Genomic DNA, 24,883 nt, shown 5'->3' with positions numbered 1-24,883 from the left:
CTTTCTTCACGGAGATACATGTGCTTCTTTTGTCCATGCCCGATGGTCTTCTTGTCGACGGGTTTCGGCCGGAATCTTTTCACGAGAGTCGTATAGTGGTCCTTCTAAAGAGTGGTGATGTGCGGTCCGACCCAAAAGCATGGCGGCCCATCTCCCTCCTGAACTCCGATTATAAAATACTAGCTGCAATATTAGCACACCGCATAACGCCAGCTCTTCTTGACATAATAAGCAACGCTCAGATATGTTGTGTGCACGGTCGCACAGTTTTTTCGTCACTAGCTTTAACCCGCGATTTGTTCACCTTTGCTACGCGCGCGCAGATTTCGGGTGATTTTGTTTCCCTAGATCAAGAAAAAGCCTTTGACCGCGTTATGCGTGACTACCTTTTCACGGTTCAAGACTGTTTTGGCTTCCCAGGGCGTCTGATCGACGTCTTGAGATTGTTGTACACAGACTTAGCAGCAAGCCTCGCAGTGAAAGATCAGGTAACCGACCCCATTCCAGTGAGCCGCTGAATACGCCAGGGCTGCCCACTGCCATCAATTCTTTTCGTCCTTTGCATAGAACCGCTAATGCAACAAATGCAAATTTGCTAGCTTCTCCCAGGCTTGGGCGACGTTCAAGTAGCAGCTTATGCCGATGATATTTCTCTGTTTATTAGAAACATTGACAGCTATAGAGCATTTCTGAGGCTCTTTCACGCTTACAGCTGCCTGTCAGGTGCACGTCTCAACCCAGCTAAAAGCCAGGCTTTGCGCTTTGGACCTTTTAATGATAAATTTCCCGATGGTGTCCAATGGGTAGGTGGCATAAAAGTCCTTGGTGTCCCGTTTCTCGCCTCCGGTGACGTAGCCCGAGCCACCTGTAATGAAATAAAACGCAAAGCTGATCAGCGCATCCAAGTATCCAAGTCGCAAAATCCTTCGACCTACCTTTCTCCGAGCGAGCTTACCTTATCAGAACAAGCATAATAGCTTCCTTAATCTACGTCGCAAAAATAGCGCGCCCTCCTCGCCGCGTCCTCCAGAGGCTGGCCACAGCATACGGATCTTTCTTCTGGGGTGGACACCCAGAGAGCGTTGCAAGAGTTTTTGTCCGCCTGCCCAGTAATATGGGTGGCTTCAGCATCTCAGGTCTTGAAGTTATGTGTCGTGTATTGGCTTTAAGGGCCATGTGGGACCTTATCTCAGACACAACGCACCGAGGAAGAGCACTCACCGCATATTTGATGGGAACATCACGTCGCTTCATTGAGTTATCAAATTGGAAAGGTCCTGCGGCTGAAAAGACGCGAGCTTTCTATGTATATGTCGTGAGATCCTTACAATTTCTTGAAGGTACACTTCCTGATTGTCATTTGAAAGAATTATCCGCGAGTGAAATTTGCGAATATGTTGCGTTTCGCACCCTGAATGTAGACCAGCGCAGGAAATTGCGCAAAAGGCTGAAGCAAAGAATCTTTGCCTCTCTCCCCCCTGATGTATCCAATTTTACCTGGCTTCGTGAATGGGAAGCGTTACCCACAGCTGACCGCCTTGCGGTGTGGGGCGTGGCGCCCTCCGCCTGATGTCCGCAATGCGGTCGAACTGAAACTCTGAACCATGCTGTTTTTGAATGCCCAGTCGTGCGCACTTTCTGGCGATTGGCAGCTCGCATGTTCCAGGTGCGCACGCGGTGGCGGAGTCGCAATCGCTGTTTCTTTGTTGAATTAATAATGTGTGTGTGCGCTTATGTACTCTGGAAAAGGAGGGGACTTGATGTCTTGCGGGGAGGCCCGCAGAAAGGAATGTTTCCTTTACTGTACCGCCTTAGAACTTTGATGCTGAAACACTTGAATGAAGAACTCGTCGTGTTGGGTAAGGAGGTCTTCCTCTTCCGCTGGTCAACAAGGTTCATTGTTGTTAGCGATAGAGGTGTGTCCACGCCCATCCTTCCGTATTAGGAAGTTTGGCGAGTGTTGCTCATCTTTTCCTTTCTTCTATTCAACTTAAATTCACATTTAAGCTCCTTTAAGACATCTCGTGTAGAAACCACGAATTGTCCACTGAAATGTCGTTTGCATATATGTGATACCTGTACAATGTGACTCATTGTGATGTCCATGAAAACCAGACCACTTGTGTAAAGAGTCCTTATCACTGTAGATATTTTAGAAAAATAAAATTTTCTTAAAAAGTGTATAGAAACGCACGTGTCCCTATTTTGAATAGAAACATTGGTGGCGAGGCTGCATAAAAATTGTCTGCGGTTTAACTACTGCTGAACCTGGTTCGAGCTCGATCCACGTCTCGCTTGTTGCTAGCGAGAGATGGCGCTGGCGAGCGTCACAGCTTCCATATCGCGGCTTCGGCGGCGGCGATGCGCCGGTGAGTGGGTGCGCGGGCGCGAAAAAGTACCCCCCCCCCCCCCTATTTTTTAAAATTTTCTCCGTCGGTAGATGCACGCGTAGTGCGCCCCGAAAAGCGCCGCTGCCAAGGAACAGAGAGCGGATGGGGTTTTATTTTATTTGGCAATATACGTGGCGTTCCAGGTAAACCAGTCTCCGATGAGTTTTGTATATGCACTGGGCGCGGGATATACTTTAAGTGAATATGCATCTGTTGCGCTCAAGTAGCACCACTGTTGTGTATTTGGATTTCTCGCGCTGTCCTTTAGAGCTTGGAGAAAAAATGACTCGGACGGTACCTTGCTGCGATCAAGAAGTTAATATTTAAAAAGCTAGCTAGTCATTATGAACTAATTAATCGACTGTGCAGTGAGAAAAAGAAGGTTAGGCAAGGTTTAATCATGGTTATACCAAAGGTCAAGCGAAAGTATTTTGCAATGGCCCGGACAAAATTTGGAGGTCGACATCGTGTCGGTCACGCTCACTTATGGTTGCACGCTCACTGAGGTTGAACGTTCGTTATGGTTGGTCCAAATCGGCCGAGGTCAAATTTCGGGGCCTGCCCGGGTAACATTTAGAGACTGCCATCGTATAGAGCACATTGAAATTAGCCTGAAAATAGATTTTGGTACAAATCAATGAAGGTCAAATTTCGGGAGTGGAATGGGCAACATTTCGGAAACGACCCGGGTCTAATTTGGAGACACCATCCCATTGGCCATAGCCAAAATATGCTTGTCATCTGACTCAAAGTTGTTGCTATTAGAGCAGAAAGTTGGGCTAGTTGCTTGATGTTGTTACTGAAGAAGTGGGCGCGGAAAAACAAGGACAAGCGAGACAGTCGCTCTTCTTTGTTTGTCTCGCTTGTCCTCGTTTTTCCCGCGCCAACTTCTTCAGTCTGTTGCTTTGAGATCGCCAAATGCGAAGGTCACTTCAATGTCATATACGCACACCGGACTCAAACTCAAGTTTTGCCTTGAATAGATACTGCAGAGTAGGTCACACGACCCTCAGCAGTACCGAACCCATTTTACGCGCCTAGGACACTCCTTCAATTGTTAAAAACGTTACATTTAGCTGGACACCTATTCTATTTACATGGAAAGAGGGAGAGAGAAACGTAGGGCCAAAATTCATCCCTTTAGTCAACAAAACATTGGCTAAGTTCGGGCACATACGGTAAATACACAACTGTAAAATACAAGCATTTGCGATAGACATGGCTGTACACAAAGATGCATATAAGAATTGAGTGCATTAAAACCGACAGGAATGTCAGCGAAACGATCCGGTATGGAATGTTACTAGCATGACGGATTTATCTCTTTCAGACACTCATAGAGTCCTGCTATCGAGAAAAGTCTGAAAATTTGCATGTGTATTAGCCGTTACTGGTAAAATATTCTCCAAACTGTTTTGCTAGCCTAATTCTCGACCGTTGGTATAAAGACCCATCTAGCAAGCCCCGGCAAACCATTCCTGTATTGATAACAGAATTCATTAGTCCCTACATATGTTCGATTTCGATCACATAGGCCACAATAATGTGACTGCAGTGCGCGCAGAGCTTTAATAGTAGCTTGCTATATTCGTGTAAATATGTTTTGGTGCTGTACGAGTGGTGTTTCGCTGTAAAAACTGTGGAGTTGCGTAAAGTTATTTAACTAACTTCAAACGTTTTTCACCGCTTGCGAGATCGCATTGTTTTCTCTCCGATAATACTCAAGCAAAGCAACGCAAGCAGACGACAGACGACTTTCACCGCACCTTCTGTATCTCCTTCGGACCCAGCCGACTCAGCTGTTACTTTTTTCCACGCGGGGAAAAAAAAAGGCACTGGCGTAGAGTCACGTGGGAGAAGCGAGCGCACGTCACAACTGGTTTGGCGGTGTCCGGCGCCTCTTTCGACTAGAACACCGCGCCGCTCCTTTGCTGCAGCGGTTTTCGGCCCCGTCGCCGCCGCAGGTCCAGCAGGGTCAGGAGCAGGTCCAGCCCGAGCAGGATCACCATCAACTCCGCCGTGGTGGAGGAGCCCAGGAACGTTGCGTGTTGTTGGCTGTGCATTCACAGGGCGGGGATGGTAGCCGCCGGTGCAAGGGAGCAGCTGTCACGGGCCACAGAGCCGTCTGTTTGCACGAGGAGATGGTCCTGGAGCTCCTCGTGTATAACGGCTCTGGCCAGCTGCTGCACAGCGCAGACGGGTGTGCACCGCTTTCCCGACATGCCGATGATCTCTCGCTGTACCTCCGAGGCAACAGGCGAGGGCGCGCAGGAGCCGTAGGGGATGGGCCTTGACTCAAATGCTCATCCTCGAGCAGCGCCGCCCCGACACACATTTCCGTGTTCCTTAACTTTATTCTTGCGTCCAGTACCACCAGCCTATAGGCGTCGATCGTGCTAAGCGTTCCATACATTTTGTGGAAATACGGGGGGACAAACCTTTCGCCCCGCCCGCACTCCCACTCCGCGGATGCAGCGTTCCCGCTCGCGAACCGCGGAGGGGTTCGTGCTCGAGGGACAAAGGGAAGGGACGACACAGCGTGAAAACTCATATGCTATTTATTAAAGTTGCAATCAATACACAGAGTGGGCCAGCTAGCTACAAAACATCAACGAGGCATTCCTCGGAAATAGAAGGCTACGTAAGAAGGACTTCCGACTTACCGGCTGGGGCAGGGGCGCGACTTCGGAGGTATCGGCGGCGAACGTTTGTATGCGCCGTTAATGGCGGCCGGGTTCTCCCGTGCGCGCCGCATTCTTGAGGCAAAGCCTTTCCCTAGCATTTGCAGGGGAAGGCGACCAGAGCGCGCGTCTGCTGCGCTCGCTTCGCTGCCTGGAACCAGAAGTCCAGCGGCAAGGCACAACGGATCCCCGTGCGCCTGCCGCGGAAGGTGACGGGAGCGTCCGGCTCCAACCGCTCACGACGCTGGCCGGATCCCGAAGGGCCTCTCTCCGGTTCCGCAGAATTCCGCGTAACCTACGAGGTGGCGCTCCCGTCGCCGTTTTCTTTCCCCCACGAGGGAGACTTCCCTCCTCGCCCAGCTGGGAGCTGTCCGTCCCGACGGCCGACCATGAAGATGGGCCGCATGGAAATGGAGGGGGGAAACAGGTTCTCCACAATTTTTAAGTGTCCAGTAAGGAGTTGACTGCCTGAAGTATTGAATTATCGCGCTGTTGGCTGATCCTGAAGCTACTCTTAGTGTTATGCAAGAAATTGTCGGTGGAACTTAGTGCGTAGCAAGCGTTGCGAGCGCTGGGATAGCAGGCCCGAGAGCTGGCGCCGTGGAAGTTATAACAGAAGAGGGGGCGGTTATTGCACTAGTTTTAAAAATTTGGAATTTCGAGGGAATTCCTTGGAAGCCTGAAAGAAGCTACAATATATGCTTCGCGACAAACGCCTAACTTCAGGCAGAAATCCTGAACATTATGAAAACAGCCCAACAGCGAACAACTCGAGAAGTAGTTTTCATGCCCATGAAGTGGCTGGTTAAGCTGCGACACAGATCAACACCCTCTATACTAGCTAAGGCCTCTCCATATTCTCCTCTCTTTTGTGGCTACGTCATCACACTACGACGGACCAGCTCTCGGCGCTCGCGAGGAGCGCCCGTCGTGCCCCCACTTTCTCGATGCGGTCTCCGTGACCTTGGTGCAACAACGCGTGCGCGGAGCAGTACCAGCCGAAGTATCGAATTTAAGAAAACATTTTGATGGTTTTATTACTGATTTCCTGCAAAAATAAAAATGTTATTTCGTAAAAATTTATACTTTTTGTTGAACTACTTATTTTGGAAGGTAATATTGGTTTTTGAACGTGGTTTTCCTATACTTTTTCATTTTCGTACAGAGTGCTCGACTGGAAAATGCGTTTACACTGCGGTAAACGTCAGTGGTTCCTTCATTTCGTGAACGTAGTTGCACGTGTTCGCATTTCTGCGTTTCTTTTTTGTTCGTGCAGCGTGTCACGAAGCTCAACGCTGTTTCAAGGTTAGCACCGTTACGGTAACGACGAGAAAGTACGTCGGTGCCGGGAGGTGTGCGTCCAGTGTGCAGGCTGTGATAATGCCTGGGCATTGCTGCGTACCGCGGTGCCGCGGGATCTATGATGGTGGTGAGCGTGTGCGAATCCTCACCTTCCTTTCCAACCAAGCAAGGAGAGCTCAACGGATTAGAGCTATCCACCGTCCGGACTTCACTCCAGGAAAGCGGTTGGTGGAAAGGAAACATTCCTTTAATTGTCGTTGTTACTCCTCCCTCAGTTGCACTGAAAACGCTGCGGGCAGCATGTTGCGAAATAATTCCGTAGTGCTGCCTCTTTTGGACCGGATAAACCTGTAAAGTCGTAGCGGAATATTATTGCTGGCATTCAGTTCACACGACATTTATAGAAATTTCTCTCGTACTGTCATGCACCTGTCTGATTTTTAAACTTCAGGTTCTAGAGCTTTTACTGTCTTTGTTTTTTCTTATCGTAGGTCTGCAAGCGCCACTTTAAACCGTCCTACATGATAAATAGCCCAAGCTGCACGGATACAAAAACCAGAAGAGTAGTAGAAGTTGCGGTGAAGGTCGAACGGTTACGACCTGATGCTGTTCTAAGCGTACTTCCAGACTGCCCGGCGTATCTTTCTGTCCCAAATGCATGCACGTATCGAGAGGCCCCAGATGAAAAGAGGACGCGCCGAGAGGCAACTGCGTTGCAAAATGCCATCAACTTGCCTATTGAAGCACACCAGACGGAAGAGGACAGAAACAAAATTGACAACTTTCTGGCGCTGTTGAAATGCATACCATGTATCTGGACGGTGATTTCTCAGCATGACTTTATACCCTTCCTCAATCTGACTGTCCATAGTGCCCCAGCAATAAAAAAGTCAGTTAAAGTCACCGTAGACCACTCTCTAAAGCTGTATTTTCATGATGTCGAGGTCACCAAACTTGATGGCGTGGAGATCATTCCAAAATATGTGAATGATATTCGGTGCTTGGCAGGTCTGTTGCATGCCGTTGAGAGCTCTGATAAGGCTCCTGCCTTCCGCAAACATGAAGACAAGACAGGTGGCATATTGAATCTCGTGGTATCTCTTCTTGAAGATGCGACAAATCAAGAAATGCCAAACGAAGATCGGCAAGATGCTTTAACATTTTTAAAGGAACAAGTCTTTCTCCGTTTAAGCAAGTCACCCCGCTACTCTTCAGAGCTGTAGGTATTTTCCAGCCTTCTATTTACCATCTCTCCTCATGCTTTTAGGTACTTGCGTAACTAAGGAGGTCTCACATTGCCGCATGAGTCCACGATCAGATGTTTATGCAATGCATATGTTATAAATCCAGCAGCTGAGCAGCAGGATGCTTCTTTGCTGCTTTATGCGAAGAAGATCGCGAGTGCAATGAAGGATCATGAGAAGTCACTGGTTCTCATGATAGATGAGATCCATCTACTGGCGTATATTGATTATATGTGTGGCACGATTGTCGGTTCTGCCAGCAACAGTTCAAATGCAGCAAAGACAGCTCATGTCTTTATGATTCAAAGCCTCCTGTCATCACAAAAAAGTGTTGTTCACATTTTGCCCGTTGAACAAATCAATGCTCAACAGTTGAACACTGTGGCCCGCAGCATCCTAAAAGAGCTTGAAAAGGTTGAGCTTCGCATCATTGCAGTCATCACAGATAACAGTTCTATCAATCGCAAAACAATCTCTCTTTGGTTTGTCATCAAAAGTCAGCAGCTCCTAACCTCACCCATCAGATTCTACTCGTCCTCTTTTTTCGTTATTGACCCTGTTCACTTGTTGAAATGTATTCGGAACAATTGGATCAACAAAAAGAACCATGGAACATACATGTTTTTTCCTTCACTTATGAATTTGAACTCCAACCCAAAAATTATCACTGCTTCGTTCAAGACCCTCCGTGACCTTCACCTAAAAGAAGAAGACCACCTTATCAAGGCTGCTCTAACACTGTCAGTAAAGGCCATCATTCCATCTAATATGGAAAGGCAAAATGTGAAGCTTGCACTGAGAGTGTTCAACGTATCAACCATACCTGCTCTAGAAACATGCGGTCAACGCTATGCACTGCAGCATGCAGCTGGAACAGCGGAATTTTTAAAGGTTGTTGAAACCTGGTGTAGGATTGTTAATGTGAAGTCGCCCAGCAAAGGACGCCGGCTTCGTGATGACCTGCGTACTCCCATTGCAGAAAAGCTTTGTCCACAAGTTGAATTCCTTCAAAACATCATGTAGTGGCTTGACCTGTGGGAGAGTTTGAAGTTTGACAATGAAATTCTCACTCGGCAGACCCACAGTGTCTTGCGTCTCACTACAGAAGCCTTTTTCAAGATAACAAAATATTGCCTTGAAGACCGTGGATTTGACTACGTACTTCTGGGGAAGTTCCAGACAGACTGCTAGGAGGAAATATTTGGCAAGTATAGGCAGCTTTCCAGGTCGCAGCACCATGTGTCCATCAGACAAATGCTTGAATCCGAACGCAAGCTTCGCCTACAAAGAGCCCTGGCGCTTCCAGACTGATTCAGGGGCACCTACTGTCAGCATTGATGAGGCGATTCTACAGAGGTTGAGCATTGAGGTAAATAACAAGGACTTAAAAAGCTTGCATGTACTGCTTTCCGAGCAAATTTTGAAGAGGATGAAGACATCATAATTGAGAATGCTGAAATTACAGCAAACATGAATCCTGGAGGGCCCAGGTTCCAACAAACTCCCGTAGTTAATGCTGTGATGACTGCTGAAATTGTCCTGGACAAGGTGCGAAGTGAAAAGTATGCAGTGCATTTCCATTCTCTAGAGATCCAAAGTAATGCCCTTTTCACACTGTCTACCAACCTGATAGAAGACGGGAACAGTTTCGACGAATGTGAAAGCGGTCATATTCCTCACTTGGGCATGCATCATATTATTAGCGCTGCAACAAAGATTCTGCTGAAAAACTATTGTAAAAATAGGAACGACAGTCTTGTGCAAGCAAAAGTGGCTCAAAAACGGAAGCTTAACACTTTGAAATCTTCACTGTTCTGACTCCTTGTGCTGCACGCCTTTGAAAGTTTTCTGAATGCTTGTACTCTGTAAGAAACATATCCGTGAAAGACATGAGAGCGCAAAATGGCAACACAGACGAGTAAGAGAACAGGACGAGCGCTGCACTTTTAACAGGATTTATTCAAGGAAGAGCGTTTATATAGCCTCTGCCTATATCCATGCTCTTAATCGAAGTTGACAAACATTGTCAACTGCGATTGCCTTTCACGAATACGCACCAACAAGCCCAGCTGCAAGTACTTCTTAATAAACATGTCATTTTTATGTAACAGAGCTTGATCCAATGTTATCAACTCGAAAGGCATCTGCTCAGTCCCTCAGTTCAGATGCCTTGCATCGAGCTGTGAGCTTTTCTGAGACCCATACCTTATGGCAGTGTTTCTTTTAGTGTGTTTGTGGAGGGTGGGTGAGCGGTTGTTTGGAAGAAAAAGTTTACAAATAGTAGTCAGATTCTTGGAAAACAGTCGCCGCTAGGTGATATACCAGACGGTTTAATTTTTGCCCGAAAATAATTCCCAAGTCCGCGTCATGCAACGAGCTATTAACAAAAATAAAGATATATGTGCACGCACAGCGGAATATCAATGCCCGCAGAAAAAAAAAATGTCCGGACTTTCAGGCAATATTAGGCAATAGTAAAAGATACTGATTAGCCAACATATATTCATAATCCGGAAACAACTAACTTTAAGTTCTTAAAACTATTCACCGCGGTCTGTGTACCGGAAATGACATCATACACATATGCCAGCATTAAATCATGGGGCCAAAATCTTCAAAGGACGATTTCACGTAGCGCTGCAGTTACACAAGAACGAACGAGCGCGCAGCACCGTCCCTTCATGAAGAACACGAACTCCGGCGCCCGTCGTAGTGTGATGACGTCACGGAGGAGCAGGGAGGCCTTTTCTAGTCTAGAGGGCGTTGCCCGGATGAAAAAAAAGCTGATCATGTTCCTGACTGGCTCCAAGGGTTGAGCTTTTCTGGCGCTAAAGGGATTTTAAATATCCAGAAGCCAGCATTGCTGAACAATTATGTTATCTCCGTAAGTTCTTTTCATGTAAAGCCTATTTTAGTATTTTGTCATGCTAGGTGAAAGTCTAGCAATACAGAAAAAATAAAGACTCCGAAGTTGGTAACGTGACGGGCTAGGAGTCAAAAGCTTCCACTAGTTCGAATCCTTAAGATAGTTTGTTGCTTCTTTTTGTTTACTTTTTGATTTGATTTTATTTTTATTTCATTACCTGATAGTTATGCCGCTTTGTTTCATGTAATTTTTAGCCCACATTTCTAGGAGGATATTTGGGGGAAGGAACCGGCAGTTCAAAGAAAGGACACTAAGATTGTATGCATAGGCAGTGGCCAATTTTCTTTTACAGGACACTGGGAAAAAGTTCAAGGAAAGGACATTAAGATTGAATTGATGGCCAGGGGTCAATTGTTTTCTCACAGGAAGTTCAAAGGCTGCCGTCTTGTTCTGCCTTTGGGGGGTTCACTTTTAATTTAAAGGAGATCAGCATTTTCATAAAAGGCGTTGAGGCTGTCTGTTGGCTGCCGCGAAGGTGAACAAAAACTCAAACTCACAAGAATTATTTCCTTCGGCACAGTTATGCAGAATACGAGTTATCTGGTGAGCTGCTCTAAAAGCGTTGCGCTGAACGCAGCACACTAAAATGAACCACAATCTTGCTGTGTCTGATCTCGGAAGCGATCTGCCGGGAATTGCGTGAAAAATACGAGGAGGCTCCAAGCCCATCGACAGAGATACGGGTGCTTTAGAGCACTGCGGGAAGGTGGCCAATCGTAGAAGCATTGGAGCCTGTCTATGGGTTTCTCGCGTGCTGGTGAGGGAGTTGCATCATCTAGGTAAGTCCAGACTCCAACAAGTGCAGAAATATGTCTTATGCTTTGTGTTGGTTCTTACTAGGCCATTGAAACTCCTATGAGGCCTAGACAGCGAAGTCCGAGCTCCCGGTAAAGCCCACCAGGGGTAGCCGTTCTGACGACGACACAGCGGCTATGCGATAAGGACACAACATAGAACAGGGCGCTTTGTCCGATGCCAGAATCCAATTGGGCTTTCCCAAAAGTACCTGTTTTGGCTCGGTTATAGTGGCTAGAGGGGTCAGGTATAGCTTAGTCTGGCGGCTGACGGAGGGCAAGATGGTGACAACAAAGGAATGAGGTATTCACCTACACCCGTTTTGAGATAAAAGGGGCCTCTGGAGCGAAGCCGAGCTGGCACCCAGGCACCCAATAGATTGTGGAAAGGGACGAAAGCGTCCGCTTCCTTCATTTCCAGAGCCTATGGAGAGAAAACATGCAGACTTCCCCCGACACTATATAGTCTGCAGTTAAGCTCCGCCCAACATAATTTCGCCGTTACTTAAACAAGAAGCTAATCAGGAGACGAAATTATGCGCTCAAGAATTTTGATGCCACTGGCTTGTTTGATAGAGTCAAACTCAAAAAGCTGGTTTTGTTCACCTTTGTGATTGGTCAGCGGAGTAACACAAGACGCCGCGGCCTGTTGCCAACTGCTGCTTTTCTATATTGCGTTATATCCTACTCCACATGTTCTTGACGCTCAAGCCTGTAACTTTCGTTGTCTGCTTGTGCCGGGTTCGCACCGAATCAACACTCATTTATGTCAAGTGCATTACGAGGATAAAGCAGTTTCGTGGCAAACTTGTGAAACGCTCAACTTTTATCACCGGTGGTTTAATATGGTTACGTGGTGGATATTAAAAGGTTGATGCGTAGTTTGGGGTGGTACAAGATGAAGTGCAGTCACGCGATGTCAAGAAAATCTCTGGAATAGATATCCACGCCCAAATTACATTGCCTGGCTGAAAGCTATGGGGCCTTAAAGCCAGCTATTTTACGAGCGCTTCTGGGAGACTGCGTATCAGTCCGGCAGATTCATGGATGGCACGAAATAAGGCGCACTCTACTGCGGTAAAAAATACTTCCAGCGAGTTTGCCTCCAGGAAAAAGGAAAATGCCAGAGCTTCCAAGCGCAGATTCACTGCTCCTAGTAGGGAAAAGTTACCTCCGACCGCAAAACCCCGTTTCAAAAAGAAGCACCGCGTTTAGCATGCGTTGTCTCTTTTGTGGCTGGTGAAAAAAAAGGTGCCCGATGTTAAATGCCGCCCTCGTAGCAGGAGATTTTCTCCTCAACGCACTAGCGTCCGGGACAGGCACTACACTTGGAGGTCTGTAAAGAATTAGGATGCAGTAACGGGTGAATTGTGCGGTCTAAACACGCGACTTGATTTCCGTGCGAAAGCACGACTGAGCACGGTCAAACCCAACAAACAATCTTGTGGCTTGCATCACCTTGAGGACAATCTTGGCCAACATGCAGACATGGAATTAATATTGCCGCCAGTGGCATTCGAACGCAAGACGTTGCGAGCAAATCAGCTTCGCTGGTCAGTGCCTGATAGCACTGCACTATTGCAGCAGCCTATCACGCCTCGTGTTAAACTGCAACTCAATCTCGCGCTGTCCATAACACGAAGTCTCCGTCAACTTCCATTTGTGCGCAGAAGCTTTCAAACGTGCTATTATATTTAACTACTTTGAAACCTTGCCCTTTTTTTTTGCTTCGAATGTATAGCACGTCATGCAAGCCTTGACTCATTCGCATCCCACTGCGCGTTAGCCCAGCGTTTTCTATATGTATCATGCTTTCAGAGAAATATGCTTACGGAGTTGTGCAAGCGGACAGTTAAGTTGGCGGGCTGCATCCGCAATACTTCATTTCGCCCTGTCGAATATATCGATTTCAAGACCGTTGCATTAGCCACGGGCAGAGCGCATGTCGCAGGGCAGGACGTGCGGCATTTGTGACAAACCTTCTTTCCGAATTCTTAGCGTTTGTTTGTATTGATTTTTTTTTACAGATGCGACAAAAGGTGTTGAAAGTTTGAGTTGACGCCGATCAAACTGCACGCCGTAGCAGACTTTACCTTGGCTTACGTTTCGACGTTGCAGTGTTATCGTTGGTCACAACGCACAAGTGACAACAGGGGCCATTTGCTGTTTAAGATGGAATGAATGCAATTAATAGGCTAATTTCGCATTCCAAAGCAACACATAGGATAAACCGTCGGGGCAGATCAATTCAGGCCGCCCACAGGGTTCTTTACATGCCCGAAATCTCAATACGCGAGCGGCTTTGCATTTCACCTCCGTCAGTATGGACCCAGATAACCACATACAGCCTTTAGACATCACAAATACGGCATTTGCTGGACATTCTGTATGTCGAGTAGATATCCAGATTTATCCACATAACACTGAGGGGACATATACTGGATTATCAGAAATGCATCCGTACCTCTAAAATAGGATGTTGTACAGATGTCACGGCAGAACGTTTGTACATCTAGTAGATGTGCACAGAGGGACAGTTTGACGTCTAAAGAACTTCCTATGCATTACTATCGAAGTCTCTGCAAAAAATCTGCTTAAAACTTTGCTCGAAGTCTGTCTGCAGTAATGAGAACAATGAGCCCAAATTACGTTAGGTAATTGAGGCCGTGCATTCCGAGGACCTTCAGACGGACGTTACCACCGAACTGTTTGTCGCGGGGGTCTACGATGGTGGCAAACGATTCGTCGTGTTGTGACGCACACGTTTATGAAATTTATTAGCTTATATAATGAGGAAATATACCGGATGTAGTGAAGGGGGCTGTAAGTCGCAAGAGGAGTGCAAAAACCATGAGGTAGATGGCGCTGCTTGTGTCTTAGAATGGCAATACACCAAATCAGGGGACACAGGGTGATATGGGATGGGCGTCGTTCGAAAGCAAAGAAGCTAGCAGTAAGATAGCATATGAGGAGCGAAGGAGAAAAATTTGGGAAAAGCAGTGGGCTAAGAATGTTTTCAGATACCTGTATATAAGGAATGTTGACTCGAAATGGAGAAAGCGAACTAGCCAATTGACAAGCAAATATCTGTACAGCAGTAAGGGGGCAAATCAGCAATTATCGTTTAAGAAAAAGGTTAAAGAAACAGGGAGAGCTCAGTGGAAAAGAGCGATGCTGAAGAAATCAGCGCTGGGAAAACAAAGGATGTTAAAGCTGGAAATTGCAAAAGAAAATATCTATGATAATTGTAGGGGAAGCTCTTTGTTGTTTGAGGCCAGGACGAGCGTTTTGCGGACTAAGACATATAGAGTCAGGTGCCACGAGATAGACACGTGCGTTGTGTGCGGAGAGGAGGAGGAAGCGGCTGAACACTTGATACTTCTTTTTAAAGGGCTTCACCCAACAGTGGAAAGCAGCGGGGCTGATTTATCCAAGGCATTGGGGTTTTAAGTTTTGATTTTAAGAGGGTAGAAGTTATTAAACGAAGGTTATTTGATTGGTGGCTAATACCAAGACAAGAGTAAAATTTCATAAGACAGGGCTAGGGGGCTTGAGCCACCACCCGAATTAAAGGGTTCTGCCGTATCCATCCATCCATCCATCCATCCATCCATCCATCCATCCATCCATCCATCCATCCATCCATCCATCCATCCATCCATCCGTCCGTCCGTCCGTCCGTCCGTCCGTCCGTCCGTCCGTCCGTCCGTCCGTCCGTCCGTCCGTCCGTACGTCCGTCCGTCCGTCCGTCCATCCATCCATCCATCCATCCATCCATCCATCCATCCATCCATCCACCCACCCACCCACCCATCCATCCATCCATCCATCCATCCATCCATCCATCCATCCATCCATCCATCCATCCATCCATCCATCCATCCATCCATCCATCCATCCATCCATCCATCCATCCATGCGCCCGTCTGTCTGTCCAAGTAGGGTGCCTCGATGGGCGGGCATCAGGCATCTTCTTAGAAGGGATGTTTCCGGATAACAAACATCCACGGATGTTTCCAATTTGTCTTCTCCACGTTGCTGAGCACACCGTTGTAAACAATTGAAGCTCCCGCATTTAACGCACTTAAGTCGAACACTGAGGCTGTGTCGGCGAAATGAAAAATTTTGTTTTCAAGGAAGGTAATCACACAATAACTGACTCACATATCTCGGGCGACACATAAACCGAGCCTTAAGGGAAGGCATAAAGGAGCGAGTGAAAGATCAAAGGAAGAAAGAGCTACCGTAGTGGATGTAGTAGTAGTAAGTGGTTTTATTGAAACAATAATAAAAAGTAAGGAAAAGTTTTTTGCTAGGGCCGGCATCTGCCATCGATACTGAAGCACTTGAGCTGGGGCAGCGGAAATGAAGGATAGCAGGCAGGATGGAGAAATGAAGGATGTGAGGTGACAGGAAGAGAGGATAGTGGGAGAGGTAATATACACAAACTATTTACACAATAAGAAATGCGTCCATGTTGTGCGCGTGATTAGCTCATGATGGAGCAATACAAACACACGCGCACAGCAATAAGTTGACTACAACTGGAGTGGGGCGTCCAGTGGTTAATCGTCCAAGGTAGAACTCGCAGAGCGTTTGTTCACTGCGTGTAACTACCTGGCGGAGAGCAGACGGGACGTAAAGCCCTTCTGTTCGAGGAACGCACAGATGCTCACCAAGGTTCGCTCACGGGTGCGCGAACTGCCCTGCGGCCTCAATAGCGTCTTGAGGCAGTCTGGTAGTATGCCCAGCACCCTATAGGCCGCAAGCATATCGCGACGAGCATCGGCGTACGCGGCACAGTGAAGGAGCAGGTAGTCTAGTGTGTCCACTGCACCGCATCCGACACACGCATTAATCGTCGCGATTCCGTGACGCTCCCGTCGTTCCCCGGGCCACACGCAGCCAATGCGCACGTGGAGGATCATTGCACGTGGCGACCGCGTAAGTGCGCGACAGCCGTTGATGCTGTCGATGCGCTCACCTCCTGCGATGCGTGGGTCGGGGTGCTGCTTTCGGAAATGGTCGTGGATGACCGCACGCACGTCCTCCAGCGCAAGGGGCAGATCGCTGGCAAATAGTTGGCGTGCGGTGGTCGCGAGGTCGTCAGCTACTTCGTTGCCGGCGATGCCGCAGTGACCGGGCACCCAGTGTGCACGCACGGCGCATCCTCTCTGAGCAAGGCGCTCGAAGCGCGAACGAATGTTCCGCACTAGTGGGGTACCGTGGCCGGTGGATTGCAGCCGGCTGAGGACGGCAATAGCAGTTTTGAAGCGAAAAGCTTCACTACGCTAGTCAACACCACGCATCGCGCGAGCCGGCTTATGTCGGAGCACGAGTGACGTCACGCACGGCGCAGGTGGCCGCCGCCGACACCGTCGCCTGAAGTTTCGCCGCTGCCACGTTTCTCTCTCTCTCTCGCTCCCTAGTTACTACTGCGCATGCGCCACTAGTAGCACCAAGCCACAGGTGCTCCGCCGCTGCGCAGCGCCGTGCCTTTCCTCAAAATCCTACTTTCAATGATCAGTTTTCTCTTTCTTCTTTCACTCCCTCCTTTATCCCTTCCTTTACGACGCAATTCGGGCGTCCAGCGAGATATGTGAGACGGTTACTGCGCCATTTCCTTTCCTCAAAAACCAAACAAGTGAGCTGACGGCGTTCATAGAGTTCATTGGCGTTGACAACGTCGCAAATGCCGCTCATTTTCACGAAAGGAAAGGCGCACAATCGGCTCCGCGGGTAAGTGAAGACCTCAACCTCGCGTTCACGTTTACGTGGCGTTCGTCTCCAACTGCAAAAGAAAGCCTGCTTTGATTGCGCTCCGCATATTCTATAAGCAGCGCGCCTTCCCTGCCGCTCTGGGAGGTACGGCATGCAGATAATGGTTTATCGCGAGAGATTGATCACCAAATGAATACTGCGGCCTAGCTAAAGCTGCAGTGCAGCATGCCAGCCACAACGCTATCAGCGCTAATGAATTCAGGCGACATCTCTCTCATCACCGCCACATGCCTCGAAGCAAGAATGAGGCGTCCGCACACTGAGGGAGCCAGTTATGAGCCCTTCTTTGCTCAAATCCATCGCCATCAAGAAAGTTGTCAACGCCAACGCCAATGAACAAAGTGAACGCCATCTTTCGCTTTGTATATCCTGGATTAGCGTAGCACATCTTTTTTTTTACAAATATTTACTATTTTCCGGCTTTAGAGGCAAAACACTAAGGCGCCCGTGTGCTGTGTGATGTCAGTGCACGTTAAAGATCCCCAGGAGGCCGAAATTATTCCAGAGCCCTCCAATTGCGGCACCTCGCTCTTCCTTTCTTTTTTCACTCCCTCCTTAATGCCTTCCCTTACGGAGCAGTTCAGGTGTCCAACGATACAGATACTGCGCCACTTCCATTCCTCAAAAAACCAATTTTTATTATTATTATTAAATCCGCGGCTGCTCTTTCAATTACGATGTAGGAATGGAATGCTGCAAGCTCTCCTTGCATTGTTGGCTCTCTTCCGATGAAGGTCAATTATATATGCAAATATTAATTTGAAGTTTAAAGAAGCATGTGAGGTACAGAGATATTTCTCGCAATTTACGCTCAAGTGTTCACGAAGTAGGGCAAAACGTGTTCGATTTCTTTAGAATATTGGTGTACTTATGAGCGTTCTGTGTAGTAAAGAGTACCGCATAGTCACCAGGAATGTTTGGCTCCATTGGGCGGTGCGCATTTCGCAACCAACGTGCATACGTGCGTACGTCTATTTTGCATAGAAACATTTGCCTGCGGTTGGCTCCGGGGATGTCTTTCTCAGCCAGAAAACACTGAGGGCCAAGAAAACTGCACGCGCCTAGCGGGGGCGCCTTCCCTAAACTTCTTTGTCACGAGGAAGTGGCGCTGCTAATCCGCAGTCTCTGCTTCATGCTAGAGAAGGCTCGTTTTATTCGGCTCAACAGATACGGGACATTGCTCGCAGGCGTGACCCCGGCGGCGAGTGGCAGGCCCGACTGGGCTCCGTGCGCAAGGAGTCCGCGTCGCCCTTCGACTTCAGGGCGGCCATCGCAGCGGTGCTGCGCTCGGCCGACGGCGTCCTGGCGCTACTGCGGCTCGAGGCGGCCGTGCCCCGGAGCCGTGGCGTGCGGCCGGCCTGCCTGCCCCGCACGCCGCCCCCACAAGCGGGCCGCTGCGCCACGCTCGCCTACGGTGTCAATAATAATAATTGGTTTTTGGGGAAAGGAAATGGCGCAGTATCTGTCTCATATATCGTTGGACACCTGAACCGCGCCGTAAGGGAAGGGATAAAGGAGGGAGTGAAAGAAGAAGAAAGGAAGAATAGGTGCCGTAGTGGAGGGCTCCGGAATAATTTCAACCACCTGGGGATCTTTAACGTGCACTGACATCGAACAGCACATGGTGTCAAGGGTGAGTGAGCTGATGGGATGCGGCGGTTGTTGATGCAAGGAAGCTTGTAAAGGTGTTATAGACAAAATAATGCCCCCTTTAGGGATAAGTTGGTTTACAGATAAGCACCTAAGGCAGGTGGGATACACCGCGCTCCTTTAGTGCCCGAGTCAAGGGTAGGAAACTATGGCTACTTTTGGTTCCAACAACTTCAGCGCACTTTTTGACTGAAGGAGACCTGATTTAAAAAATAATAAATCGTGGGCATGTGCGCCGCCAGACAGGCTGCTCTGACGGCAGATTTGTCCGAGGCACGAGGAAACGACGCTGCTTTTTTATCGCCGGCGGTGGTTGGAATCCTGCTCAGAGATGAAGCCTTTTTTTCAGCTGGATACTGCTTCCACGACAACGATACAAAGCTCCAGTTTGCTTTCCTCCGGCCGCCGCAGGAGGAATGGGCGCTGACGTCTGGATTTGTTGGTCAGTTTTATTTGCGAAAGTTTCCTACCCCTGGCCGAGTGGCCTAAGGCACATGAAAGCGAGAGAGTGTTGTCAGCAGTAAGACCGCATTTAATCAAGCTTATGGCAAATGTATTAAGTAATAAGTTAGCAGGCAAAAAAATATTTTCCGCACACCACAAGGAATGCACTACTTATTTAAAGCGAATGTAGGCACCGACAACAAGAGCGCTATAGATTTCACAACTTTGCGCCTGAATGTGTGAAACGAAGTATAATATTGTCACAGGCCAGACGGAGAACAGTCGTAGACGTAGAGGGGGACCGCAGAACGGCCGAGGTTTTTAATCGCCCAGAACAGAGCCAGCTCGAGCGCGCCTCACGCGAACGCGACCACTTCGTCCTCGTCACGGCTTAGCGCGCAGGTAGCTCGAGCCAGGTCCGTGGCATTAGTCCCCCGAAAAAGAAGAGCATCGTCCCGATGCGAGGGTATGTACAAAGCAGAAAACGAACAAAAAGAAACAAATTAAAACGCAGAACCCGAACACAGTTTAAAGTGGAGCGTCATCGCTCTCACGCGAGAAGTATGGCTTAAGTCGCATTACATGCACAATGTCAGTCCGTGGTTGCCGACGACTGGTAGCCACAGTTCCACGTGGAACAACCTCATAATCCACGTTTCCAACACGACGGAGCACCTCATAAGGTCCGAAATATCGGTGCAGCAGTTTTTCGGACAATCCCTTTTGGCGGACAGGGGTCCACACCCACACACGGTCACCGATGTTGTAGGTAACCTCCCTGTGGCGCCGGTTGTAACGTCTGGAGTCCGTGTCTTGTTGAGCTGTGATGTGCAAACGAGCAAGCTGGCGAGCTTGCTCGGCTTGTTCGACAAAGGAGCCCGCATCTGGTGTCAAGTCATCATCCACGCACGGGAGCATGGCGTCCAGCATCATCCGCACTTCTCTGCCGTAGACTAGACGGAATGGTGTAAAGCGGGTTGTTTCTTGAGTCGCAGTGTTGTACGCGAATGTGATGTAGGGGAGTATTTGGTCCCAGGTTCTGTGCTCCACATCCACGTACATGGAAATCATGTCTGCCAGTGTTTTATTCCGGCGTTCTGTGAGCCCATTTGTTTGGGGATGGTATGCTGTCGTTGTTCGATGGCTGGTGTGACTCAGCTCAAAGATGTCGGACAAGCTGAGCTGTAAATGCCTTCCCTCGGTCTGTGATGACGACGGACGGAGCGCCGTGTCGAAGAACTATTGCACGCATAAAGAAGTGCGCAACTTCGAACGCTGTGCCTTGAGGGAGAGCCTGCGTTTCGGCGTAACGCGTCAGGTAATCGGTTGCAACAGCTATCCATCTGTTTCCTCCCGACGACAAGGGAAATGGCCCGAGGAGGTCCATGCCGACTTGTTCAAAGGGTATGTTAGGAGGCATGATAGGTTGCAACATGCCAGGCGGTTTCAGAGGCTGCGTCTTCCTACGCTGGCACTCACAGCAGGTCCGAATATATCGCTTCACACATGAGGCAAGGTTGGGCCAATAGTAGTTCTGCCGCACTCTGGCAAGTGTGCGCGTGAATCCAAGGTGCCCAGAGGTCGGCTCGTCGTGGCAGGCGAGGAGGATCTCGTGGCGGAGGGCGGCTGGTATAACCAGAAGGTAACTCTTACCACTGGAGGCGGAGTTTTTCTTATACAACACTCCGCCTCGAAGACATAGGGATGGTAGCCTACGAGCCAGGTGGGAGGGTATCGAGGGATGGTGACCTTCTAGATGCTCCATGAGCAGCTTCAACTCGTCGTCCGCACGTTGTTGTGCGATGATGTCGGACGACGTGACTGCACCAAGGAATGCTTCGTCTTCTGCGTTACCTTCGTAAGGTTGCACGGGTGAACGCGACAAGCTGTCAGCGTCGGTGTGCTTGCGACCAGACTTGTAGATGATCGTGAAGTCAAATTCCTGTAAGCCTAATGCCCAACGTGCTAGGCGGCCACATGGGTCCTTGAAGTTTGTCAACCAGCACAATGAGTGGTGGTCAGTAATAACCTTGAACTGCCTGCCATACAGATAGGGGCGGAACTTTGTGATGGCCCATACTACGGCCAAACATTCCTTCTCAGTTGTAGAGTAGTTACACTCTGCACGGGAAAGTGCACGGCTAGCATAAGCGATTACTTTTTCGACACCGTTCGGACGCTGGACGAGAACCGCTCCAAGACCGACGTTGCTGGCGTCCGTGTGAATTTCAGTGGCGGCATCATCGTCAAAATGGGCTAGTACTGGTGGTGATTGTAGCCGACGTCGTAGATCGTCAAAAGCAGTTTGCTGCTCGGCACCCCACAAAAATGGCTCCTTATCTCGTGTCAAGCGCGTCAGAGGACTGGCCAGCTTAGCAAAGCTTTTTATGAAACGTCGGTAGTACGAACAAAGGCCTAGAAATCGTCGGACGGCTTTTTTATCAGTGGGAACCGGGAAGTCCGCGCCGGCAGAAATTTTGTCAGGGTCTGGCCGGATGCCCTCGGAGCTGACGACATGCCCGAGAAACTTCAATTCAGTAAATCCAAAATGGCATTTTTGCGGCTTTAGAGTAAGATGAGCTGATCGGACGGCTTCTAACACCACTCTGAGCCGCTGCAAATGTTCCGAAAACGTTGTTGAAAAAATGATTACATCATCCAGGTATACTAGACATGTTTGCCATTTAAGGCTGGTGAGCACGGTATCCATCATTCGCTGGAACGTTGCTGGAGCACAGCAGAGTCCGAAGGGGAGCACACGAAATTCATAGAGGCCGTCCGGGGTGACAAAGGCGGTTTTCTCCCGGTCCCTCTCATCAACTTCTATTTGCCAATATCCGCTGCGCAGATCTACCGAAGTATTTTGCTTGGCGCAGTCTGTCGAGGGAATCATCTATACGAGGTAGCGGATAGACATCTTTTTTTGTTACACTGTTAAGTTTTCTGTAATCCACACAGAAGCGCAGCGTGCCATCCTTCTTTTTTACGAGAACGACAGGAGACGACCAGGGACTATTCGATGGCTGGATTATGCCGTCATTGAGCATCTCCTTCACTTGCGTTTGGATGGCCTCCCGCTCTCGGGGAGATACGCGATAAGGCTGTTGATGTATTGGGCGCGCGCCATCGTGCGTGACTATCCGATGCTTAGTGATGGGCGTCTGACGTACCTTAGACGACAAGGTAAAGCAGTCCTTAAACTGCAGCAACAATTCTTGCAATTGCTGCCTTTCTGCGGGCAGGAGGCCCTCGTTTATGTGAACGGCGCGTACTGCCTCTTCGTCAACTTCACCAGGCGTGTCTTCTAGGCATGCGAAACACTCAGCCACCTCTTGGACGGGGTCGACGTGGGCGATGGCTGTGCCACCAAATAAATGGCGGTGTTCATTACTGAAATTGGTCACGAGGACTTCAGTGCGACCGTCAGATAGAAAGGCGAGCCCTCTTGCTACGCAAACACCCATGGTGAGCAAAAGAGAGACATTTGGCTCAACAACACGTTGTCCGCAATGTGGCGCGTCTCAAGTGACCCTAGCCAGAATACTCGCCCGTGGAGGCACCGTTACGGCATCGTCGGATATACGCAGTGCGGCTCTGCAATTCTCGGGGGCGGGTTTGGTGGCAGCGAGTTCAGTTGAAAATGTAACCAATCGATTTCGAAGGTCTATAGTCGCACCATTTTCTCGAAGAAAGTCGAGACCGAGAATGACGTCTCGTGAGCATTCAGGCAAAATGAGGAACGTTGCCACGAACGTGCATCCGCGCACCGTAATTCTTGCCGTACACATTCCGAGCGGCGTAACCACGTGGCCACCAGCCGTACGTATCTGTGACCCTGCCCACGGCATCATAACTTTCTTCAGCACCTTAGCCATCCTACCGCTCATTATCGAGTAGTCCGCACCCGTATCCACTAGTGCGCTAACCTCCTTAGAGTCAATCAGCACGGGTATGTCAAGGGAGACCTTGGTCTTACCAGACCCAGTCGTCGGCGCCGTCTTCGTCGTCGTCGTCGTCGTCATCGGTATCGTGGTCGTCGATTCGGGAAGGGTCAGTCGGCGCTTCGGTGGAAGCTTTTCGGCAATACGGCGTTCGGCGGCCTCGCCTCCAAAGGTCGCCTGTTCTAGTTTTCCCGGTGCGGGCTCGAGGACCCACGCTGTGCACCAGGTCCATAACCGGACTGATGAGGCGACGGATGGCGAGGTGAGGGCGATCGGGACGTTCGGCGCGGAGGAGGTGGTGAACCACGCCGGCGGGTGACATATTCGTAAAACTCCTGAGGCTGTTCGGCATGCCGCGGACGGGGACTACCTGCAGACAAGCCTCGCAATCCCAGAGGCCGATATGGACACCGCCGGAAGATGTGACCGGCCTCGCCACAATGGTAACACAGTGGACGTCGGTCTGGCGCACGCCAAATATCGGTCTTCCTCGGCGCCTGTCCTCGAGCTTGCCAGTAGGGAACCGGCTGCTCGGCGTGTACTGCGACTACCCAAGGGGCATACGGTGGCGCGCAGGGAACCGGCGCAGGACGGCGCAGCACGTCCGCATACGTCGCTGGCGGCCAAGCAGCTGGCTGTGGTGGCGGCTCTACTGGAGCGACGGGCGATCTGAGCGCCTGCTGAACTTCCTCCCGAATGGCGCTAGTCAGAGAGTCCACAGGAAAAATCCCCTGAAGTTTCTGCAGCTCCTCACGGACCACAGAACGCACGATGTCCCGAAGGGAGCTTGTATTGCCCCCCGAAGCAGCATCCAGGGGGTGTAGAGGCGAGATAGGGTTTAGCTGCCGGTCGTAGAAATTGTACCGTTGCTGGAGCGCCCTCTCCATGAGCACAGCCTCGGAGAGGAACTCGGCGACTGTTCTGGGCGGGCTTCGCACAAGACCGCAGAACAATTGCTCTTTCACGCCTCTCATCAGGTGTCTGAGCTTTTTCTCTTCCGTCATGGTCGGGTCCGCTCGGTTGCAGAGGCGCGTCACTTCCTCCACGTACATCGCTGCGTTCTCGTTTGGTAGCTGAATGCGAGCGGTCAATTCACGCTCGGCCTGTTCACGGCGATCGCTGCTGGTGTAAGTCTCCAACAGCTGGCGACGAAAGTCCTGCCACGTCGTTAGACTCGTCTCGCGGTTTTCGTACCCGATCCGAGCGGCGTCTTCTAAGCTGAAGTAAACGTTCCGGATCTTAGTACTGTCGTCCCAGCCGTTGAAACGCGCAACGCGCTCGAACTGATCAAGCCAGTCTTGGGCGTCCTCCGAGTATCCGCCGTGAAAGGGCTTCGGGATCCGGGGATTTTGCAGGCTCACAAAAGAAGCAGGTATGAACGGGGCGCTGTCTGACCTTGCTGCAGTGGTCGTAGCCATGGGTGCGCTCTCTTGAGGCTGGAGTCCGAATTCTGGAGACAAGCCGCGGAGCCTGCGGCTGACACGATGGACGGGGGTTCGCACAAGAGGCACCGGGCTTGTGCTTCGGCTCTCCGAGGAAGGATGGAGCATCAGCCGAGAATACCCAAGCGACCTCCACCAGATGTCACAGGCCAGACGGAGAACAGTCGTAGACGTAGAGGGGGACCGCAGAACGGCCGAGGTTTTTAATCGCCCAGAACAGAGCCAGCTCGAGCGCGCCTCACGCGAACGCGACCACTTCGTCCTCGTCACGGCTTAGCGCGCAGGTAG

This window comes from Amblyomma americanum, chromosome 1 (genome assembly GCF_052857255.1).
Source record: "Amblyomma americanum isolate KBUSLIRL-KWMA chromosome 1, ASM5285725v1, whole genome shotgun sequence".
Taxonomy (NCBI): domain Eukaryota; kingdom Metazoa; phylum Arthropoda; class Arachnida; order Ixodida; family Ixodidae; genus Amblyomma; species Amblyomma americanum.
This window is presented reverse-complemented; position numbering follows the sequence as displayed.